Source organism: Carcharhinus amblyrhynchos, chromosome 31 (assembly GCF_965287045.1).
Source record: "Carcharhinus amblyrhynchos chromosome 31, sCarAmb.v2.hapA, whole genome shotgun sequence".
In the NCBI taxonomy this organism is placed as follows: Eukaryota; Metazoa; Chordata; class Chondrichthyes; order Carcharhiniformes; family Carcharhinidae; genus Carcharhinus; species Carcharhinus amblyrhynchos.
The window spans coordinates 12,821,889-12,837,520 of NC_137354.1; the positions used below are offsets into that span (position 1 = coordinate 12,821,889).

The 15,632-nt window shown below is 41.3% G+C and overlaps 1 protein-coding gene across 1 annotated transcript in view; it reads right to left on the reverse strand.

Annotated features, from left to right (window-relative positions):
* lrmda (leucine rich melanocyte differentiation associated) overlaps positions 1–15,632 on the reverse strand; it is a 1,032,656-nt gene that overhangs the window by 159,349 nt on the left and 857,675 nt on the right. The window lies entirely within an intron of this gene.

Genomic DNA, 15,632 nt, shown 5'->3' on the forward strand with positions numbered 1-15,632 from the left:
GATCTCTGTTATGAATAAAAAGGTTTTATAAAATTATTTTGGGCTGTATCTTTATTTCAAGATAAAATGGAGGTGAGTTCTGCCTGACAACAATGTGGCTTCATGACAGGGAGGCTCAGGTCAGAGGCTATGTCTAACTAGACTAGCAATCCAGAGACCCAGGGTAACTCAGGTTTGAAACCCATCATGATTAATGCTGAAATTTAAATTCAACTTAATAAAATTTGGAATTAAAAATTGAACGATGACCATAAAACCATTGCCAATTGTCATAAAAAAAACCTTCTGGTTCATTAGTGTCCTTTAGGGATAGAAATCTGCCACCCTTACCTGGTCTGGCCTACATGTAACTCCAGATCCATAGTAGTGTGGTTGACACTTAAATGCCCTGGCAAGCCACTCAGTTCATGCGATTAGGGATGAGCAAGAAATGCTGGCACAGCCACTGATGCCCACATTTCACAAATGAATAGACTTTTGTAAAAATGTACTTGGTGTATTTCACACCTGAAAATAAAGGCAAGTGCAGCTGGGTTGACATTTGGGCTGGAATTCTTCCGGTGCACTCATCATGGGAACTGTAGTGGACAGGGGTGGGCCATGCAAAAGGTCTTTTGACCTCAGGTGGGATTCTCTGATTTTCAGGCGAGTGCGGCCTGAGAATTCTGCCCTTGATCTCTGAGTTTTTGGGCAGAAAGAGAAAGAGAGGTAGTGAAGGTTTCAAAGTCTACAGCTGGTATGGCCAGCAGAACGGAGAAAGCTATCAGGCAGAATTGAGGGAGGATAGGCGCTGGCCAAACAGATGCATCTCATGGCCATCAAAGAATCTGAAAATATGCTCTACTGAAGTCAAGGAGAAATCGCCAGAATGGGCTTCACTGTTGGTAATTGGTTTGGAAATTTGCCAAAAATGTGGCATGATGTCATTGGTTGAGTTAAAGTATTAATAGAGATCATCATTCTGTAGTTTCAAGTATTAGTTGCCTATTAAGTAATGATTGGTCAATGCTGCTTTTAGTTTATTTGTTAAAAATCTGAAAACTTGAAATCTTGTGCAGTTCCTGTAAATCGGTTTGTAAAAGTTATCAGTGTCCATGGGGATCATAATGCTCCCATTTACCTTTCTCAATCTCACCTCTTTCCAATAAGCTTATAATGCCAGCTAAGTTTGAATCACCATCCTTGTGAAATGCTACCTTGCTGGAGGGACATACTGATTTCCAGTTCAAAGATTAATCATTTAAAAAGCTCATCTCTCACTCTTCAGTAGTTTCATGCACAGCACACAAAGCAGCACTAAACTGGATGAAAATTAAATTTCCGGTACTGTGGGAAGAACCCATATCACTTCTGAGAGACCAGAAAATTTGATTTTAATGCATGTTGTTTCATGTGCTGGTGCAACCATGGACAAGAAAACCAGAAATTAATTTGTTTAATTTCATCCCCAGAAAGAAAGTAAACCTTTTCACTTCAAGCAAAATGACTTGCCAATGAGGAGAGTTATTTAAAGCTACATTTGATTTTAAAAATATTCATATGCTCAAAGAACGGGAGTCTGTGGAGTGGAACACCAGCACTGGAGGGAAGTCTTTAAAAGAAAGAGTGGAAGACTTGCACTGCATGGAGAAGTGTGAAAGGCCACCATGAGGGAAAAAGGCAAGATGTGCACTGTGGAGGAAGATAAGACTAGCACCGGAGAGAGGAAAGTAGAAGACTAGCACTGTAAATGGAGGGTTCAAGGCAGCACTGGAGGGAGGGAAGTGGTGGACTTGGACTAGAAAGAGAATATGATGGATTAGCTCTGAAGAGAGGAAAAAGAATGGCACTGAAGAGAAGAGTGTGGAAAACTAATAGTGGAGGGAAGACATGGGAGATTATTACTGGAGAGAGGAAAGTCAAATTGAGGACAGATTAGGGGGTCAGGCCAGAAGCATGGTAGAGTGCGTCCTAGGGTGATCTGCAATGCCGTAACCATCAAATGATATTCTAAATTCATCAACTTAAGTGCAAGTACGTAGTCTAGGATCTATTACAGGCTACATTTCAAAAATATACAGTGTCAATACCACATTTCTCAATATTACTAATAATCAGTGGCATATCCACAACTTGGGTCACAAAATCTTGTCACAGGTTTTTATAAGCCATGGGTTTGTAATCAAAGCTACTCTCAAAATGCCAATTTCTGGGCACTGTGTAAGCTTTTGAAGCTGTTAGCCAGCTTCTGCAATTTTCTAAATTGACACACAAGATTTTATGAAGCATCCTGCAATCCTTTTGTTCACATTACAGTGCCACATAAGCTAAATTTTTGAATCCATTTCTGTTTTGTTTCATGTCAAATGATGCCTTTCCACATATGTGTCAGTCTTCTCAGCAAGTTTATTAATTTCTGGAAAAATACTTGATCAGATTGAAGTGATAATTCAATCTGTTAAATTCAAGTAGTAATTAAATTCCTATTTTGATCACACTTACTTTAATGAGTTTTGAAGCATACAATTCATAGAATCCCGACAGTGCAGGAGGCCATTCGGCCTCCATTCTGTTCTGACCACAATCCCATCCAGGCCCTATCCCCACAACCTGACCTATTAATCTCCTGACATGAAGGGTCAAATCAGCATGGCCAATCAACCTAACCTGCACATCTTTGGACTGTGGGAGGAAAACAGAGCACCCTGAGGAAACCCACGTAGACACAGGGAGAATGTGCAAACTCCACATAGACAGTGACCCAAGCCAAGATTCAAACCCAGGTCCCTAGTGTGTGAGGCAGCAGTGCTGAACGCTGTGTCACCGTGCCGGAAGAGTAGTTCCAGTCTCAATCTATCATTTACACTCACACTTCTGTGAATTTACTAACTTTAGCCAAATTGCCTAGAGAGGAGATTATCCCACATTATTGCAACATGCCAAGTGTGGTGTCGACTAGGTAAACACTGCTAATAGCAACCACAGAGATATTTGTGGGAGAGATTATTAAAGATGCCACACATCACACATTCTCCTCAGGAGTTGAACGTCAATATTTGGGAAAGGAGGTGAGATATATAGAAACGGGACTAGGCCATTCAGTTCCTGCAATCTGTGAGGGAAGAGTAACTTGAGTTCGGGGTTATTAAATTATTTTTAAAAGGTTAGTTTGACCAGTATGAATGCACAAGTACAATAGACAGCCGACACAATAATTCACTCAACAACAACTTGCATTTATACAACAACTTAAAAACGGTAAAAATGCCCAAAGGTGCACCACAGGAGCATTATTAGATTATATTTGATGAAATCATATTAAAAAATATTAGAATAGTACTTCATAAGCTTGGTCAAAACTGAGGAACTTAAAGGAGGTGCAAGAATTAGTAATGTAAAAGTAAAGTTAAAAGGAAAGTTTATTTATTAGTGTAACAAGTAGGCTTACATTAACTCTGCAATGAAGTTACTGTGAAATTCCCCTAGATGTCACATTCCAGCGTCTATTTGGGTACACTGGGGGAGAATTTAGCATGGCCAATGGACTTAACCAGCATGTCTTTCGGACTGTAGAAGGAAACTGGAGCACCCGGAGAAAACCCACATAGATATAGGGAAAACATGCAAACTCCATATAGACAGTGACCAAGCCGGGAATCAAACCCGGGTCCCTGGCGCTGAGAGGCAGCAGTGCTAAACACTGTGCCAGCGTGCTACCCTTTAGTGAGTTAGTGAATTAGTGAGGTGAGGAGGTTTAGGAAGGATATTTCAGTATCCCTATTCAGCTGCCATATGTTGAAACCTTAGTTTACCACCAAAGGACATCATCTAAGGTACCTGCCATAGTATACTGAGGGAAACTCTAAAACCCCTCAAGTGATACTCTTGTCATGGAGATCGCAAATATCACATCTTAGTGAAATTGCATTGCGGCACATGCCATAGGCTATATAGAACATAGAACACTACAGCGCAGAACAGGCCCTTCGGCCCACGATGTTGCGCCGACCAGTTAAAAAACAATGACCCACTAACCTAAACCAATCCCTTTTCGTCCATAAACCTATCCACGGATCTCTTAGATGCCCCCAAACTAGGCGCATTTACAACTGCAGCAGGCAGGGCATTCCAATCCCTCACCACCCTATGGAATAAAATGAACTCTATTTCACTTTGGGTAATACCCAATTTGAACTGCTATGGAATGCAATTTTAAAAAAGAATAAATGTATACTTTGGGCAAAAAAAAAGGTTTACAATCTTCTGGATCATGTGTTGGCAATGTAGGTCTGGAGAGAGATGCAGTGGATTTTATTAAGGTGCATCCCAAACAGCTCTGTAATGTCAGACTCTGCTCCAGGAACTGTTTCCAGGGATTCACACCAATATCAGTATTAACTGATCAAGTCAGTGAAAGACGCTTTAAACCTACTGGACTTCTAGTGCAAAGAGCCGCTGATGACCAAGTTTTTCAGCGTGGCACTTTCCAAGGTATAGGACGACATGCTGAGGGATGCATCAAAACTTAGAGGCAGCTGAGTTTGCCATCATCATTTCTGGTCAATCCGGTTTCATTCTGTTTAGTGATTTGAAACAACTGCATGGCTTGCTTGGCTTTTTCAGACTGTATTGCTGTGGATCTGGAATCACATATAGGCCAGGCTAGGCCTGGGCAGCAGATTTCCTTCCCTGAAGGGCAATCGTGAACCAGAAGATTCTTTACAACAATTGACTTGAATTATTGAATTTGCTGTAGTGAGATTTGAACCATCTGCCATGATGGGATGGACAAGCCACCAAAGCGTTACCCTGGTTCTCAAAAGTATTTGTGCGTTGGCAATACCACTACTCCACTACCATTGTTGTCTATGGAATAAAGTATCAGGTGCCGCATAGAACAGGCAGCCAACTTTTTACTGCCTGTTTTTTCACCACTGCCTGCAATGAACTTCTTAGTCAATTTAACTTGTCAATATTTTAGTTCATCATGGTCTATTGACTCTTGTAGTTCACAAGTCTTTTATCAAACTAGAAGACTCATGCTGACTTTTCTCTCTCAATGATATTTTTTGCAGCAATTGATGCATCATTATTCTTAAAATGATTTAAAATTGCTCCAATTGGAACTTATTTTATCCACATAAACATAACTTTTGTTATATTTATTGTATTATTTGGATTGTCAGTTCCATTTTATTTGGAGAAATAATCACAAATAATAAGTAAAACTGAAGTATAAGTTGTTTATTCATTATCTAAATCATGAGAGTTCGGTAGGATGGAGTCAGCAAGAAAGGTAATCTTTCAGCTTGGAAATTGGAATTTGAGGACTATATTCCCTGACTTGAAAAATAACCTATATTCCACATTAAGTGTATGCAAGACAGCCTGACTGACTGTGAGTTACTGTAGGATTTTTTTTGTACTTTCTATACGTTATGCTATGAATTCTTTTTATGTGGATTTTATATGAACTGCTGGTAGGTGAAGAGTTAATTCTAAATATACACTTAGGGCTTTTGATCTCTGAGACTGGAGTAAAAGTGAACACCATAATGTGATTTGATAGTGTGGAAAGGGGAAGAAAAGTAGGACAGATATCCAAAACTACGTTACCAATTGTGATCAAGGATATGCTTTGAAATGTGTTGGCCAATGGACTTTTGAGGTATAACTAAATGAGTGTGTAAGGGTTATTAAGTTTGTAAATGTTTGTACAGGGAAAAGTCAACGATGAACTGTTTAGATGTTGAAGATATCCTGTTCAGTTTATGACCATGAGATATTTGTCTGTGACTAATTAAATAATAAGGACAAAGCACAATGGCAACAACAGCACACAGCGGAGGATAAAGTAACTCACTTGAACAGGTTCAAGAATACAAGAAAACACAGGGAGATAAAACTGAAGAGGTATCTCAAGCTGTCCATGTCCATAGTATGGATGGAAGAAGAATTATCGAGATGAATTTACTGACTGTCTGTCTGTTAAGTACAAACTTTGTTCTTTGATAAGTTGTCCTGATATCTCTCCATTCAGGGTTTCCTTGTCCAAAATGTATAGCAGGTCTTGAAATCGCTTACATTGCACAAGCTTGATGTTGACAATGTTGTCTACATGAAACCAGATGATCTGACACAGGCTCTGTGAGGCTAATTACACCTATTACTGGCATGGAAAGACCACTGAAGACTGCCGTGAGCAGTCAACCAAATCACCAGTAGTAATCTTGGAGCACCTCATTTCCCTGTGGCTGCCAGTGTGTCTAAACTCTAACTTGGTTTGTCAGCACCTCAAACAAAGACTATTTCAATGGCTGCATAGGTGACGTTCTGAGTAACATCCCACATGGTGACAAACTATTCATCTTGCTTGACTTCAACACGTGTTGGAGCAGAAATGCAATTCATGACTAACGTGCCTCTGTTGTATCGAGGTGGGAAATATTTTTCATAATGGACCACGGTTTCTTGAGCTTTGCGCCCTGAATACATTCTTCCCAGACAGGCATCACCATAAGATATCACCATAAGAAAACCCAAGGTCTGGACAAATGCACCAATTAGTCTTGGTCATTATAAAGAGTGTGAGCTGCACAGCATTCTCCACACCTGTACCTACTACAATGCAGAGGACGATACTAACCAATCTCTTCTCAGCAGCAGAGTGAAGGTACAATCCAGAAAGTTTTGCAGCTCCAAACAAGACAGCCCTGCTACACATCAACATCCCTTGCACAAGCCGTGATGCCAAATGCCAGCACCTCACACTATTGCTAGAACAATTGCTACCCACCAAATGTTTACCAGGAAGCACTGAATGCTGGTATTGATGAAGCTCCGAGATCACCAAGCTCAATCATCTATGAAGCAGCAAAACACGGCAAAACACACCAGCAAAATTCTGCGGATGCTGGTAATCTGAAATAAAATCAGAACATGCTGGAAAAACTCAGCCGGTCTTGAGGCATCTGTGAAACAGAAACAAAGTTAACGTTTAACTCTGTTTCCTTCATCACAGATGCTACTAACCTCTGCTGAGGTTTGCAGCATTTGTTCCTTTTATTTCTGGTTTGAGGCCTATTCATATGTGATAGTATCAATCATTGATATAAAAAAAATGAAGTCCGCATGATGCACAGCATAAACCCAACAGCTAAAACATTGCATGACCTGAATAGCCAAGACGACCACGCAAAAGACAGGGAGACATTGCGCAAAAAAAATCAAATTTATGTCAAAAAATCCAAACTGTCCCTGACAATGGAAATCTATGAGTTGTGTACAAAGGGATCAAAAGGATGCTTGGCCCTGCCATTACCAATTTTGCTCCCCTGAAGCTGGCAGATGGTGAAGCGCACGCTGACAAAAGGAATATCGCACTGGGCCGAACACTACTGTGAGCTGTGCTCCTGTGACATCAGTTGAAGATCTGAGAGCTCCTGTCATTCCCTGACAGTTTTGGAGTGAAGAATACAGTAAAACATGACCCCGTCCTAACCGCCACTTTGGTATCTGTTGCTCCATGATCCTGATCTTTGCCTTCCCTTCCAACTGGAAAGGGGAGTTCACATGCATCCTAGGTCAGAAAGCAAGCTCTATAATCTGCTGAGACTGAAAACAAAGGCAAAAACACATAGTGGCCTAATTAGAGAACTCTATGCTGAAGATGTTGTGCTAGTCACCTACACGGCAATCAGCTACAAAGCCTCCTGCACTGTCTCTCCCACGTCTGCCGCGTGTTCTCTTATACTTTAAATGTCAAGAAAGTTGTGCTCAGAGCCGAAGGCCTTGCATCTCTGCTACTAACCACACTAAGCATCACTCCACTGGATGTGGTCAGCAAAATCTGCTATCTAAGGTCCAAAGCAGGCAGTGACATAGTGGTACTGGGCTAGTCATTCCAGAGATCTAGAGTGATGCTTTGGGGACGCTGATTTGAATCCCACCATGCAAATGGTTAAATTTGAATTTAATCGAAATCTGGAATTGAAAGTTTAATCATGACTATGAAACCATTGTCGAATGTTGTAAAAAGCCATCTGGTTCACTAATATCCTTTAGGAAAGGAAATCTGGTCTGGCCTACACGGGAACACTTGGCTTAAATGGACTGGGTACTTACACAGGGTGTGAAATGCTTGCAGACCCAAGGACCTTCTGTGTGGTGAGGAAGCTGGAGTCAAATGATTAATGTGATGCTCAAAGTCACTTGCAAACATGAAAAGAAGAAAAAATGACTATCACACCTGGGAGACACCGTCTGGTAAAAGAGGAAAATGGCAACACCTCCTGGGCTGGCATTGGCTATCACAATGATCAATGACTATGGCAGTTTGACAACAGATGCCAATGCTGAAACAATCACCCAAAATGTGTTTTCATATGCAGTGCTTCAGGTAAAACCAGCCTCTCAAAGCTTGGCCTTCATACTCATCAGCAAAGGTACACCAAATTAAGACATTAATTTGGCATGGATTACATCATTTCTCGTAGATGGAAGAATGCCAACAATATTTTTCAGAAAAGGTTGCGATTGGAAGGGTGGTCTTCATGAACCAATCTAATTGCTGACTAACAGATCTCTAATTTGACATGGTGTTTTTTCCTTCAGCAGTTCCATGATGTCAGCCAAGTGAAGAAAGGGTTCATCAAGCAACACTCATTCAACAACAACCTGCTCACCAACAAAGAGTTTGATTCCACCACAGCCACTCAGCTCCTAGTCTCATTACAGCCTTGGTCCAAAAATGGATGGAACAGCTGTACTCAGGAGGTGAGGAGAGAGTGATTGCCCTTGAAATCAAGGCAGTATTTGATCAAGTGTGGCATCAAGAAGCTGCAGCAAAACTGGAGTCAATGAGAATTGGGAGGAAACTCCAAACAGGGTGGAGTCATACCTAGCACAAAGGAAGAGAGTTGCGGATATTGGAGGACAACGCCTTTTATGGGCTGGCATAGACTACTACAATGACCAGTTGCTATCATTATTGCAGAAGCTCTTCAGGGGCATGTCCAAGGCCTATCCACCTTCAACTGCTTCAGAAATAACCTTCCTTCTACAATAAGGTCAGAATTGGGGATCATAGGAAGAATCATAGAAATCCTACAGGGCAGGAGGAGGCCATTCGGTAATCGAGTCTGCACCGACAACAATCCCGCTCAGGCTCTCCTCCTGAAACCCCACGTATTTACTCTGCTAATCCCACTAACAAACACATTCTGGGACACTGAGGCAATTTAGCATGGCCAACCAATCTAACCTAAGGATGTTTGCTAATAACTGCACAATGTTCACCACCATTTGCAACCGCTCATCTACAGAAATAGTCCATATAGTCTAACTTCTGAGTGCATTGTGTCTATCAGCCTGACCACAGCAAGGACACACACCAAGCCCATTAATGGGTAGTTGCACTTAATGAACATCAGCAGAAAACTGCATCTCTGCAACCAAATCCAGACCGAGACTTAACCCTGGATGAATGAGTATCTATTCACATAAAACTTTGTAGCAGTTGTCAATCCACACACACCTCCGAGTTTCCTTATTGCCAAATTGTAGATCCATGCAATAAGAAATAATAGAAGCTGTGTAAATCAAATAGTAATGTGCGAGCTATCTTTATATCCTACACATCAAACTTCAGTGCTTCAATCTTACTAGTCACCGAATGCTTAATTCACAACCTCATGCAAAAGAATGTGCCTGCTGGGAGCTTGGTGAGTGCTATATGCAGATAAGTTTGGTTTTAGGCTGCAAACTAAACAGAAAACTCCAAAATAATACTGATCTCTATTCAGCCCAAATAACAGTACTTCTATCAATCTTCATTAAGATACCACTTTATACTCTAATGTGCTTGCCTTGTCTTAGTTTCGCTATCATCTGCACCTTGCAGCCAGTATTGATCAGTATTGGATTGAGGATCGCAGGTGTTCCTCTATTCTACTGGTCAAAATGCAAGTGACAGCAGTTCACTGCTCACTACTGATGTCACTGTGTCTGCTAACTTGCTTTTCTCACTTCCTCAGCCAGTGATATCAGTTAATAGCATGCACAAACCATGGCTTTCTCTATAGATTTGCATTTTGTGCCCACACAGCGAATGTATGGGGATGCAAACTGTTTTCTTTAAATCACAGAACCAACCAACATGGGGGAAATGGTGACAAACAATACAGGAAATGCCCATTCTGTTTCACTTGTATCTTCAGGCCTTCATTTTTGTACAATTGCACTTGAATAGAATATAGATGTCTTCTCCCCTCTGTTCCCACCTCCCCCTGCCAACTTTGTGACTTACAGCAATGGGATCTTCACATGCCAACAGAGAAAAATACAGACATTTCCTGCAATGGGCCAGCTCTTTCTGGTCATCTGCACAAATAAAACCAGATGTTCCTCTAACTGTTGCAGGGCCACTTGGATAGTGCTAGCATCCTCTCCTCCTAACTTTGTGAAGTATGCAGGCCAGATAAGACATCCTACTCCTGACTCATCCAGTGGGTGGAAAATCTGATCCAGTTGGTTAAAAGCACAGCAGCTGGTTAAGAAAGGGGGAGAGTAAAAATTGAGACTATGATCAAAAAGACTGAAGTTAGATTAGAACCTGGTGACTGAATTGCAACGATGGAAAAAGAAACGTCAAGGGCGTTTGACGTGACCAAAACCCCAAACTTTTCGGAAGCTGTGGCTGGCATAAGGCCAGGAAAATAAAGGCACAGAGAGGGTGAAGGCCCTGAGGGTCTTCTGGTGTTCACAGCCAACTCAATCACTTACTGAAAAGATATTCCATGCCACAAATGATGCAATTATATCATCAGGTTGGGTAAGTAAGTGAAAACATGGGGAATGTTCATGCAGATGGAGAATAACACTGAAAGCATGACTCATTTCCGTATCATAAATAACCACATAACATAAAAGAACAAATGAATGAGACAGCAATTAAAACCAGCTAGTTGCAATATTCCTCTCACGGTAATCCCGCGTCTCCTGTCACTCCATTCCCCAGATCAAATTATCCGCAGTGATTGAATGAAAGGGGGGTGCTGCATTGACACTCAATACACTATTCACAAGGAAACATCTGTAAAAGACTGGGTGAATTGAAATTGTGAATCCATTAGTGAAGTGTCTAAATCTGCGTTCTTTGCAAAGCAGACGCGTGCACACAAAGCAACAATGCACCACAGGTGAAATTCTGTTGCCAGGTCTAGATCTAAGTTCAGCCTTCCTAATCACAGTCTCATTTTTTATTCTCTCCTTTCTTTATCCAGCTGCTATGCTTTGAAACAACTGGATCAGATTTTCTACCCACTGGATAAGTCAGGAGTAGGATGTCTTACCAGGCCTGCATGCTTCACAGAGTTAGGACAAGAGGATGCTAGCACTATCCACATAGTTCTAAGACAGGGAGAGGAATGATAAGCATTGAGTCTCTAAGTAGACATGAGGGAGGTGCTGGAAAGTCATCAATAGGGAGGCAGTAGAAATGGAGAGGTAGGAGGAGAGTGGTCAGGGTTCAGGCTGGCTATGAGATTAATCCCTTACAAAACTGGAAATGTTTGCTGTTTCCAGAGGTTTGGATTAGTTGAAAAACCTATTATTGCCGAGTCACATCTTCTCATTTGCAACACAGAGCACTTCCTCCTAAATTCATGTCACTGTAGTCCTAATAGGTGCCAAACACTAAGAAATAGTTGAGGGCATTGGCACCTCCAGTGAACATCTGGCCGATTCACTGATTTAATTAGGGCTTTGAAAAAACACCAGCTACTTACACCAACTAAAGAAGAGGTGAGGAGTGAGAAAGGTTACATCATAAGGAGAATCACAGAACATCAGAGTTTCAACTGAGCTGGGAGGGAATAATATGGAAGTATTTTTCTCCAAAGATGATGGCATCAAATCTGCTGAGCTGAGAAGCCCATCCACTAAAATAATAGTGCATCCATTTTAAAAAAATAAATGATTCAAAAGCACTGGTGTCACATAAAAGCACTGAGAGAGAATTGCACCTCTTGTTGCAGGTAGGAAACAAAGTTGAAAGGATCCAACAGTCAATTTACACCATGCAGGATATGCGGTGTGATGTGACGAACACCCTGGTGTGTCCAGGAGATGCCAACAGCATCAAGACGCTGGGAAGAGGACAACTTACTTACAGATTGGCAGTAATGACTGTTTCTGGTGATGCGTTGAAGAATAATTGCTCAGGGTTTTCAGAGTTTAGCTGGAACTATTTGGCCTGCTCTCACATACTAATAGGTTGCAAGAAATGTTTGAAAATGCTGCAATTTCATGTGATAGTGACTATATCAAAGTAGATTCCTCCAATGCTAGCTTATGACGATGCCTCTGAACTGAGCCTGGCAGTTAGGATGTGATTACACTAGAGAGCGTGCAGACAAGGTTAAGGAGAATGTATCAGGAATGTGAAATTTTAGCTATGAGGAAAGATTGGACATGCTAGGTTTTCTCTGGAAACAAGGAGGCTGAGGGGAGATTTAATTGAGGTGTATAAAGTTCTGAAGGGCCTAGATTGAGTGTATAGGAAGATCAATCTCTCTTAGCTGAGGGGTCAATAATCAGGGACATAGAGTTCAAGTACAGGAAAAAGGCAGAATGAATTGAATTTTTCTTTACGGAAGAAGTGGTGGATGTCTCGGATTCACTGCCTGAAATGGTGGTGGAGGTGGAGACAGAACATTTTATCACATATAAAAAGTGTACATATAATGTACACTTGGAACCTACAGGGCTATGGATCAAGAACAGGAAAGTGGGTTAAGTTGGATAAGCTTTTTTTTGGTCAGCACAAAATATTGGGTCAGATAGCATCCTTTTTGCCTTTTTCCAATGCCATTTTTATGGAATTGGATTCACAAGTGGCATGGCAGCAAAAGTAGACCCATCACTGAGAAGGCAGCAATCTCAGTTCCAATGCATATCTAGCTACGAGCCTCACAACCTTCCTGGTGCTGACAAAGCACCACATTGGAGTAACATCCTTGGGTTATTTTTCATAGTGGTAAGCAATAGCAATAGTAAGCCATAATGAAGGGAAATTAAAGAAGAGTGCACTTTTGGCAGTTTGGTTTGTGTGTGTGTTTTTTCTCAATGCAAGCTTCCTGTTACTTATTATATACAATGTTTCAAATTTGCAATGATCTTCACTGAGAGAATATAAGCATTCACAGATTTGAGATCAGTTATCTTAGAGGCAAGGGATAAGAAAGCATAACTTGTGGTATACAAATGAAGGACACCTGGAAGAAGTTGCTAATAATCTCCTAAATAATGCACATTTTGTTGATGATATGCAGATCTTTCTCCCCTGGACATCTCTACCTTGATCATCTCGACTTTGCTTCTTCAGCTTTTGTGTTTTGAAGCTCAGTCCAATTACAAAGGCAAGCTATTACAAGGGTGGTTCCCCTTGACTTGTCCACTCAATAGAATCAAAGTATGATTCTGTTCAATTATTTTGCAGATAACAACCTAGGTTATGCTGCATCTGCTTTCAAAATTGAGCCTTGGATGACAAATTAGCCAAAGCTAACATATACCTCTGGTCTCCAAACCATCATTTTGTCATATAGCTGTGGCTGATCAGTGCAGGTGTCCTGGATTGTCTTAGGAGAAAAAACATTATTACTGTATAGCACACACTTAAATGCAAGGGTGGGTTGCATTACAAGGGCAGCACAGTGGTTAGCACTGCTGCCTCACAGGATCGATTCCCGGCTTGGGTCACTGCCTGTGTGGAGTCTGCACATTCTCTCTGTGTCTGCAGGGTTTCTTCCAGGTGCTCTGGTTTCCTCCCACAGTCTGAAAGACATGCTGGTTGGGCGCATTGGCCATGTTAAATTCTCCCTCAGTGTACCTGAACAGGCACAGAAGTGTGGCAACTGGGGAATTTTCACAGTAACTTAATTACAATGTTAATGTAAACCTGCTTGTGACTAATAAATAAACTTTAACTTTATGATTATCTGTACACTGAGTGAGTTAAAATATATTCATGATATTCCACAACTTTCAGGAAGAGGGTTTTAATTGTCAGGTCAATGACACACTGCACTTGGAGGAACCCAACCACACTTTCTCTGCTCACTAAACATTCTTTAAAATTTCTGTAAGACTCATCAATTACTTTGTAATATGCAAACATTGGCATTGGAAGACACTCTAGCCAATGGAATTCTGGAAATTGGAGGCCAATGTGACCTTTCACCTCCTCAAACTTTTCCCACCTGTGTCACTGTCCCAGTACCACCACCTCTGTAGAGAAGGTGACTTACAGCATACTAAATGAGCAGAAACTGAAAAAGAGAAATCCTGGGGGCACTAAGTCATACCTTCCCCCACCTTTATTCGAATATTGTGTGTCATATTTACAACATTCAGTCAAGGGTTACAATGGGGTCACAGGAGGGAAATCATGGCTGTCATTTTTGGAGTGGAGTTCTGGCAGACTGTCTCTGATCCCCATTCTCTTGCCATACTACATAAAGGGTTAACATCAGATGCATATATGATGCTGACGTAATAATGATGTCAGAAGAGAGAGAGGTCTTGAATACAGCAGAAGTTCTTACTTTGTGTACCGAACCAAATGTACAAATACTTGGCATAAAGTTGTTCTGATTAAAAGGACAATGGACTCAAGCAACATACTTTTGGAAGATTTAATTCAGAAACTTGTAACCTCACTCTTGGGTGGGATTCTCAGTGCCACTACACAGAATAGTGTTTTGGCTGAGCACCAAATTCTCCATTCCAGCTGGCAGCAATGGCAGGTGAACAAGATGAGAGAATCCCGCCCTATATGATTTGATTTGATTACATGTCCAGCATGTAAATGTATAGTTTCTTGCGTGCTATACAGACAAAGCACAGCATTCATGGAGAACCATGATGTGGAGATGCCGGTGTTGGACTGGGGTGCACACAGTAAGAAGTCTCATAACACCAGGTTAAAGTCCAACAGGTTTATTTGATAGCACAAACTTTCAGAGCACTGCTCCTTCATCAGGTGAGGGGGAATTGTGTTCACAAACAGGGCATTCAAAGACTCGCATTCTAATCTGTAATCTGTGAACTGTGTGTGCTGTTATATGCTCTGTCTGAGGCCAGAGCTCTCCATTCATCTGACAAAGGGGCAAACCCCGAAAGCTTGCGGGTTTACTACCAAATAAATCGGTTGGACTTAAACCTGGTGTTGTCAGACTTCTTATTGCAAAATCTCACCAACTGTCCTGGCTTGAGACAATTCGCGCCTCTTTAACCTATACTTAGCCCTCTCTCCACTCATATTGTTTGTACCTGTAAAGACTTGATTACTTGTTAAGACTCGCATTCCAACCATTATCTTGTAATTGAGTATGTGTCTATATATGCCCCGTTTGTGATGAAGGAGCAGCACTCCGAAAGCTTGTGCTCCCAAATAAACCTGTTGGGCTTTAACCTGGTGTTATGAGACTTCTTATTGTACATGGAAAAGGAAAGGAGAGGGTGCAGAATGTACAGTCATAGCTTGGGTGTAGAGAAAGATCAACTTAATACGAGGTAGGTCCATTCAAAAGTCTGATGGCAGCAGAGAAGAAGCTGTTCTTGAGGCAGTTAGTACATGTTCTCAGGCTTTT